Below are 9,871 nucleotides of genomic sequence, written 5' to 3'. Positions count from 1 at the left end.
GGCTTCACTGTGTGGGGCGGACCTAGTCTCTAAGCGTCTCTCTGTGCCCCCTGCCCAGGGCCTGGCACATCCCTCAGGGGCCCCAGGAAGAAGCTCCTGAGCCAGTGGGTGGGCATAGACATGGAGCTGGAGCCTAGCGCTAAGACCCAGTTGTTTCTCCCCTTGCCACAGGGGAGCAGGAAAAGGGCCACGGGCCGGCTGTGTCTTCCTCTGGGGCTAAGCGGGTAACCGAGCGGGCCAAAGCGATGATCCTCAGTCCTGCAGTGCTTCACACCCATAAAGCACCTGTCTACAGCTGACTTCCCAAAGGCAGGCATCGACCCCAGGGCTTCCTCATGTCAGTAGTCACCTCTCTCCTGGCTGGCTGCCACGCACCCCAGACACAGATGCTGCCGAAATCCTTTTGACACCTGAAGCTAATTCATGCAGCTGCTGCCTGTATTATTAACCATGAGCACATTAAACCCATACCTGGGGGTTGTGCCCTGACACCAGGACAATGAACTGCTGATGGCGGGTGCTAGAAAGACAAGCGCTACCTAGAAACTTTGTTACAAATTGCACCGATGTGGCAAAGACAGCAAGGATGAAAAACCTTTTCAGTTGATTGTGTATGAATGCTAGGAGTCTAGGTGGCATGCCGGAAGTGGAAGCTCCTGTTGGTGAGATGAGATTTCTTTACTAACTGGCTTTAGTGGGATGATTTGTACTGTCAGAATTTCAAAACAGTTGATCACTTCTTTTGGAGGGACGAGATGGATAAAAGAGGTAGGAGGTGGCAAGCTGCCTTGAGGAAACCATTACATCATAAACATTGTCAGTGTGCAACTACAGGGCTTTGACTACATCTTGCCCAATGTTGTAGCTAACAAAACCCAGGAGGGGATATTGGTGACCGTTGAATCACACATCCTTAACTTCCTCTGTAATATGTGGAGAGAAGAATGGTGGTGTTAAAGAGGAATTCAGTTTGAAAGCTGTCTCAGACAGCCAGTCATAAATAATTTTAACCCTCCAAGTGATGTGTGATTCAGAGACTGCCATTACACACCTTCTATCTTCTATGTTCATACTACTCTGCCTTGCAACACTTCTGACATCACTGTGTTTCCCCCTCTATTTTCCAAGTTTTCCTCTATCCTGCCAGTACAAGCGCTAGAACTGGTCATTTGGTAGGGGTTGGGCAATGTATCCATAACAAGATGTTATTCTTTTACATAGTATTTTAGTTATCTGTGCTCTTTCTAAATCCATCCTTTTTCAGTTTTAAAGATTCCTTTCATTTTCAAGATTCTTCTTTTACACAAAAATTCAAATGCTCTCACTTCTCTCAATGTCTCTTTTAAGTGTCCACAACCCATTAACTTTCACAACCCATTTCACTTTCTCCAGTGTAGAGGCCTTTAGGCGAGGTAGTTATTTTTTGCAATAACTGTCCCTTTTACTTTTTTATCCTGTTTGTTGTTTTCAGACTCCCTAAGTTAAAGGAGTGTATGTATTCGACCACTTGTACACAGAGGTACAACCTTGCACTTTACTGAGATTGGCTATTGTCTTAATTGTCTTCACATTTACCATCAATTCATAATTCTTGCTGGTTTTGTTCATGGCACAACATATTCTGAAATTTGACTCTAGTCAAAGCTATTAAAATTAGGTCATTGGTATATGTTATATTGTTGATATAAAATTTCATTAACTCAGATGTCCATTAACTCCGCACATGTAGGGAGAAGATTAGGAAAGCTAAGACTGCAACTGAATTTAAGTTAGCAATGGGAGTCAAGGACAATAAGAAGTCCTTCTTTAAGTAGGTAAGGAGCAGAAGGAAAACAATGGAAGTCCCTGCTTAACACCTCAGGACAGCTGGTAACCAACACTCAGGAAAAACCTGAACTCCTGAATTCCTACTTTGCCTTGGTATTTCACTGGACCAAGAGGAATAACATGCTAGATAAGATTTACAGCAGGCACGGTGGGAATGACTGCTTTCCTACTGTTGACGCTGAGCTGGTGCGTGACCAACTAGAAAAACTAGACATTTATAAGTCAGCAGGGCCAGATGAACTCCACCCAAAAGTACTGAAGGAGCTGGCTGAGGTCATTGTGAGACCCCTGGCAAAACTTTTCCAAAACTCGTGGCGCTCAGGGGAGATCCCTGAGGATTGGAAGAGGGCCAATTTTGTGCTCATCTTCAAGAAGGGGAAGAGGGAGGACCTGGACAAATATAGACCAATCAGCCTAACTTCTATTCTAGGGAAAATTCTAGAAAAACTTGTCAAGGAGTCTGTCTGATAGGCTCGCAGAGGGTAGGATTCTGAATGGCAGCCGGTATGGCTTCATTGTGGGCAGGTCTTGTCTTACCAATCTCATCTCCTTCTATGACCAGGTATTTCGCCAGCTGGACAAAGGAGAGGAGGTCGACGTTATATACCTAGGCTTCCAAAAGGCCTTTGATTTAGTATCGCACAATATCCTAGCGGGAAAATTGGAAGAGTATGGGCTTAACTGCTCAACGGATAAGTGAGTAGGAAACTGGCTGTGAAGTAGGACCCAGAGAGTTCTCATGAATGGATCTGTGTCATCCTGGTGAGAATAGGCCCGTGGTGTCCCTCAGAGGTTGTTGCTTGGTCCAGGGCTTTACAACATCTTTATCAGTGATTTGGGGGTGAAGAGCTTACTGTCCAAGTTTGCAGATGACACAAAGTTCTGGGACAGTGTGGTCATTGCTGAAGATAAGCTGCAGATTCAGGCGGACCTGGACAGGCTGGAGAGTTGGGTAGATGAGGTTCAACACTGAAAAATGTGAAGTGCTCAGTGGCGCCAATTTGACTAGCACCACAACCGAAAGGGACCTAGGGGTAGTGATCGACCATTGCATGAACATGAGCTGTCAGTGCGATGCTATAGCCAGCTGAGCAAACAATACTCTTGGCATGCATCAACTGATGCATCTCATGTAAAACCAAGGAAGTGATTCTTCAACTGTACTCCAAACTGGTGAGACCACAGCTGGAGTACTGTGTCCAGTTCTGGGCTCTGCACTTCAACAAGGATGTGGAAAAACTTGAGAGGGTCCAGAGAAGAGTCACCCTATGATCAGGGACTTGCAAGACAAGCCATATGAGGAGAGGCTGAGGGACTTGGGCCTCTTCAGGCTAAAAGAGAAGGCTAAGAAAGGACTTGTTAGCAGCTTGCTGCTACATCAGAGGTGTAGCTTGCTGCTACATCAAGAGCTCGGTGAACATCTGTTCACCAGGGTCCCCTTGGGGAAAACCAGGAGCAATGGCCAAAAACTCCACAAAGACCATTTCAGGCTTAACACTAGGAAAATCTTCTTCACAGTTAGGGTGTCCAGAGTGTGGAATAAACTCCCCCCAGAGGTGGTGCAATCACCTACCCTTGAAATCTTCAAGAGGAGACTGGACGGTCACCTTGCTGGAGTCACCTGACCCCAGTTGTCTTTCCTGCCTAGTGCAGACCCAGTGATCTTGTGCGGTCCCTTCCAGTCCCTTCCAATCTATAAATCTTTTATATTGCTGATGAAGTGTTTCCCAACCTTTTCCAGCCCAAGGCACACTTATATTAATAAAATTTTTCTGCAGCACACCTGTTAAGGCATTCCCCATCCTCATGCCTATTATAGCTCATTGCCATGGCAAAATGCTGCGACACATCTGTTAATTTCTGGTGGCACACTTTTGTGCCGCGGCACACTGGTTGAGAAAGACTGTGCTAGTGCATTATTACATAATAGTCTCAGGATTTGTGTACTGCTCCTAGACAGAAATTGAACTCACTTCTGCTTATTCTAATCTCAATACATCAATGTATTCTTGATTTTAACAACATTTTAAGAAAATAGCTTATCAAGGTTGTATAGTTCAATGTCATTCATAGTCTTTGGCATTCATAATTTTCAATAGAGAAATTAAAACTAATTTCTTGAAGTCTTCTGGAAGCTCATAGTATATATCATATTCAAAAGTTTAAGCAGATATGTTTTAGAATTTTTACACTAAAATAAGACACTAAATATTTAAAATATTTCAAATTATATTTAGAAACAGACTTTCTAAAAATAATAGCTGATGATTTTCTATTGTGAGATATGATACCCAACATAAAAATAAACCCATTGGCATGGAAGTTCATGGTTTCCTAGGTACCAGTAATCAAGACCTCTGGTATGGGCAAACTGCTCAAAAAGGGCTGATTTGCCAAAGCTGAATGAAATTATAATTGAAAATGACCCGGAGGCAAAATGTAGACAAATTGTTAATTAAAACTGGGAGCTCTTTAAGAAGGACTAATTAGCCAAATTACTTCTATAGTGCATTCTGGCTTGGAGATAAATTTTAATGCGTTCTGGCTCAAACATAAGGTGAAGGTTGCAATTAGAAAAAAAAAAGCAATATTTAACAAATGGAGAAAAACTCATTAGATAGGAATCAATATAGATCAGTAAGTATAAAGCATAGAAAATTGGTAAGGGAAGGTAAAGACATTAGGAGAAAATCTAGGACTAGCACAGCTACAGACAGTAATATAGGTTTTTAAAAAAATATATTAAGACCATAGGTACATTAGTAGATAGAGAAGGTAGAAATATTAATAATGATACAGAAAACATAGAACATAGGTCTTGCGAATAAACCTAATTTAATTATAAGATTACAAGTTTGGTTAGTAAGGGTAAAGCATTGTGCATAGTAGTATTTCAGACCATTCTGGTTACAAGTGTGTATTATATGATATCATAAAGAACCTTAAATGAATGAGAAACTGGCTAAATGATAGATCACAAAGCATAATTTTCAGCTGGGAATCATCCATGGCAAAATTTGTGAATGACAGAGTTTGACTGACTGATAAATAATGGCACTATCTCTCTGGCTGTGGTTCTTGACCACGTAAACTCAAGCTATCCCTTGATAACTCTCCTGAATTTGGTGTCAGCCTGGTTGAGAACCACTATAAAGTCTCAGCTTGCTTTATCTCCTGCTGCCACCATCTCTGAGGCAGGCATGGGTGCCCCTGCCTACCTTAGGTTTTTTTCCCCTCCCCCCCTGCTCTGCTCTACTCCTCTCCCCCACTGGCTGGCAGTTTGTAAATGGGGAAAACAGGTTGTGCAGAAGCTGAATGTATCTGTGCCCTGTACCTAAAGAATCCCCCTGCAGGCTGTTGCCTGTGTTTCTGGCTTACTAATTGCAAGCCAGTGAGGAGGGGAGCAGAGCAGGGAGGGCAGGAGAGGGAAGAAAAATGTTGGCAGCTACATCCCCTTCCCACACCTCAGGCACCTAGAAACAGAGGTGCTTGGGATAATTTCACCTGGCAGTGGCAGCACTGGTGCTATGGCATGCTTGAGAGGGTCTCATGGCACCCTGATTGAGAATCACTGATTAAAGGCAATCAAGTCACATGATAGGTTGGGTCCATACAAAAAATATGTGTTTTAATACAGGAGTGTAAGCCATATGTACAGAGGGAGGGGCTTTCTCTTGGAAAGCAGCGTCTCTGAAAAGGATTTAAGAGTTATATTGAACAAGCAAGTCAGCATGTAGGAAAAAAATCCAGTGCAATACCTTGATGTTGAACTGGGGGATTATTTAGTAGCAAGAGCAAGAAATCTTACCTCTGCCTATAGCATTGGTGAGATCCTGAAATACAGTGTACAGTCCACATTTTAAAATGGGTGTTGAAAAATAGAGAGGGCGCAGAAAAGCACCACAGAAATAATTCAAGGCCTGAAGAAAATGACTAGCAGCAAGAGTCTGAAAGGAATTCCATCTATTAACACATCAAAACGAAGCCTGAGAAGTGACTTAATTACAGTATATAAGTGTCTGCACAAAGAAAAAAATAGCTATTAAAGAGCTCTTTAAGGTAGTGGAGAAAGTTATTTCAGCACCCAATGGCTGGAAAGTAAATGGGAAATAAGGTATAAATTTCCAAAAGTGCAGTTGATTAACTGTTACAACAGTTTGCAAAGGGAAGTAGTAGCCCTTCAATCTCTAGATGTCTTCAGAAGATATTTCTTAACCAAACACAGGTTATGTTTTAGTCAAATACCAGCTCTTGGGTTTTTTAGAGGGAACAAGATAAAATAGAATACTCTTGATATACAAGAGATCAGGCAAGGCGATCTACTGACACCTTCTAACTATTAGGTTTCATTAATCTAATATAGTCAATTGGTTATGAATTGGTATTCAGAGTTTTCATATTACATAGTACAATAGCTGAAAGATCAGACGTACTCAAGAAAGATGGAAGGTCATGGACCTTCTCCTCTTAACATAATTGCCGCCACCTTTAGACCTAGATACTGTGAGCTACAGTAAGCCAATTTTGAGGGGTTTACTACATTTTGAAAAGAAAAAAAAATCTGAAGACCCAAATATCCTCTGAACTCTACCCCTCCACAAATGCACTCAAAAAACATTTTCAAGCTAATCATACCCGATCAAAAAGCGAATACATTCAAATTTGTTTTCCTCTTTACAGGTTAGCTTTACAATTAAACAGGTCAAAATATTTGGAAATGAACAATGGAGAACAGTTCTGCACTTAGACTAAATGGCTTTGTCCACACTGAGGCAGTGACAGGTCTCAGCAAAGATAGGGCCAGGCATATCTTGCCTATACCTAAAAGTATGCTGCAAGAAGTCTACCACTGAGGCTGTTCCAACCTCACCTTTCCACATCCACTCTTGAGCCCATGTTCTCTGGCCTGCCTATGAGCAGCCCCTGGGGTCAAGCAAGGAGCAGCTTTAATTGCTTACTTCCAGGTTTGGCATGCCTCTGTAGGCCCTATGACTACAGATAGGGTCTTCACAAGGACTTGCTCCCACTGCTGTATAGGCAAACTCTAGGTGAACAGGAGATTAAGAAAATGAATTAGCCCCCAATCCTGCAAACATTTAGACATGTATATTTTTCCCTGAGCAGCCATAAATAGCCACTAAAATGCTTCCAGGATTATGCCTCAGTAAGTTGTTTCTGTTTCTCAGAGAGGAAGAATAAAGATGAATCCCACTGAACAGATGAACCTCAATTGTTTATCTCGTGACTCTGGATGGCATGTGAACTTGATATTGGTACAGTGTTTTCGAACCATCCATTAAGAACAGCAAGAGTCACAACAACCGCTTTCTGATTTTTATCAACAGTGAGTATAGATCAGGGATAAGCACCCCCGGCACACATGCTAGAGCGTGGCATGCAAAGGCATTTTGCTTGGCACATGTGCCTTGGAGAAGGGGCTAGGGCTGTACTGACACAACAAGGATCAGGCCCCTTGCGGCTCCCCCAGTGTCTGCCCTGGCATGTTAATATCTTACAAATTGAGGTTGCGGGTGTTTTTGGGGACTCTGCCCAAAAACATTTCCGACCCCTGATATAGGCAGTTAGCATTTTTATCAGTAGTAGGCATTTCTGCTTTACTGTGTTCTTTTCTTGTACTTAATCTGGTGGCTAGCCACTAGGGGGCTATATCGGTTTGTTGAGAAATTCATTCATAAATACAGTTATAGTTCTTCACCTTCACAAATAATTTTGCTTAAGTAAAAATAATTATATACGCACCTGGGTTCTGGCAGATAGAGGCTTATTATATACTTAGGTTGACAGTTAATGTTAATATTCAGAAATTGAGTTTTTTAAACATTTGCTCCAACAAAGCAGGAGACCTCATTTTAAGAATGTTCCAATTGATGTTTTCATATTAGATGTTTCATTTTTTCTTCCTTTACCTGCAGTTATATGAATATACATTTTGAAAATATTGTTATTCTCTTAACATTTAATATATATTTACATAATTATAAAAGAAAAGTTATATGTAGACACATCAAAGACTTCAAAGAACAGCAACAATTTAGTATATTTAGAATTGCATAAACTTTATCAAATAATATATTTACAACAGACGTGGCAAACTGGTCAATTGACCAATCAAATATTGTTAATTAACTGCATATTTTTGAGCAGTCAAAGATTATATCAATTTTACAAAAAAAATCTACATTTTTTGCAGTTTTCTTGATATAAATATAACTTGTTATTTTTTTTTGATACATTTCTTGATGGAAAAATTGTTATTTTTATGTGTTTTATTTGGACCTATTGGCAATTTTTTACAATAATTTTTTACAATTTTTTACAATAATTGACCAATATTTGATCATTTGACCAAATACGCAACCATAATTTACAATTAGAGATTTATCAGATGTAAGCTTAGTTAGGCTGAAATGGAATCGTCTTAGCCTACCTGTGTAATAGGATGTTGTAAAGTTACACATGCATTACTGCACATTATTTCTCAGTTATGCACTTCTTGCGTTCTGGTTGTATCATATTTCCATAACCACTGAATGGTTATTTCACAATGATATGATATTATGCAAATCCCTTTTCTCTTGTTGGCTGGCAACCATTATTAGCCAGTCATACAGGACTAATCTGCATAATCAATATAGTTATTTATTGGTAAGTCTACTGCAAATAAGCACATTTCTCTGCTCTTTTTGGTTCCTGTCTTCAGAATTTTTGAGCCCTTTGCCAGAAAGGAAGTATAAAGTTTCAGGGTGCTGAGAGATGTGTAAGCCCCCACTCTAACTCATGGCATTTTACATACAGCACAATGAGTTAGAACAGCCCACCTGACCCAATGGAGGTTCACCTGTTGAGTCCTGGGGTGGGGAGTGGAATCAAGCTCCACTTTGGAGTTGATCGAGCCTGTGGAGCTTGCCTGTGGCCTCTTCCCCCTAACCCCACCCCACTCACCTCTTGGCTCTGGTGCTGTTTGCAGGAAGGGAGGAGGAGCAAGTGGTGGGCTGGGGTTTGCTTGGTTTGAGCTGAAGATGGGTGCTGGGAGAGGGGGAGTGGGGGCACCATGAGGTGGGGGGAATCCAATCCACCTGCCCCACAGCTTCATTTCAGGCACAGCACACAGCTTGTTCACCCTCCACTCTCCCCATTCCCTTCCTGCAGATAGTACCAGGGTTTGGGCTGGACTGCATCAGCTCAGCCTCAATTGCAGAACAGATTGACCTTAGGAAGCAGAATTTTCCTCAGGTGCTATAAAGTGGAACACCTTCATCCAATCCATCATTTGATGAAGGTTAATTTGTTGCATGATCAGCCACTTTTAAAGCGCTCTGCAGCCTTGCATGTGTATCATGGCACAGCTGTAGAGTACTTTCAGAGGAATGATTGTGTGACATTTGTAACTTCTGTCTGTAACCTCAGTCTCTCCTCTCTATAAGCTACTACAGAAATCCCTCTGAGTTCCGTGAAGGGGGAGGGGAATTGAGGCAATGAAAATATTGAAAGGGAATCTGTTTAAAAATAAAAAAATAAAAAAGACCAATAGGTCTCATTCCCCATGCTTAATACAAGCACAACATTTGTTTTTTATAAATATTTAATCATCTTACTGACACTGAGTTAATGAGTGTTTTGACTTTGACCTTAATGGGAACGTGCATTTTTTACTCGTGCCTAAATTCTGCCATTTCACAAAGCTGCAGTTTCCCTGATATCTATAACAAATCTGTGTTTTCAGTATTTATATTATCTGAATCAGCTTTGAAACAAAATAAGGATAGTGTGGGGAGAAGAGCCATGAGGACCTGTAGGAAGGAAAGAATGGTACAGAAAGGAATTGGGGTGGATCAGATGGGGGAAGGATAAAAAGTGGCAGGATAAAGGGGTAAAATCATAGAATCATAGAAGTAGGGTCAGAAGGGACCTTGTAGATCTTCAAGTTCGACCCCCTGCCTGGGCAGGAGAAAAAACTGGGCTCAAATGATTTCAGCCAGGTAGGCATCAAGCCTCCTCTTAAAGACCCCCAGGGTAGGAGCCA

Source organism: Crocodylus porosus, unplaced genomic scaffold, assembly GCF_001723895.1.
Source record: "Crocodylus porosus isolate Cpor-Errol unplaced genomic scaffold, CroPor_comp1, whole genome shotgun sequence".
Lineage (NCBI taxonomy): Eukaryota > Metazoa > Chordata > Crocodylia > Crocodylidae > Crocodylus > Crocodylus porosus.
This window is presented reverse-complemented; position numbering follows the sequence as displayed.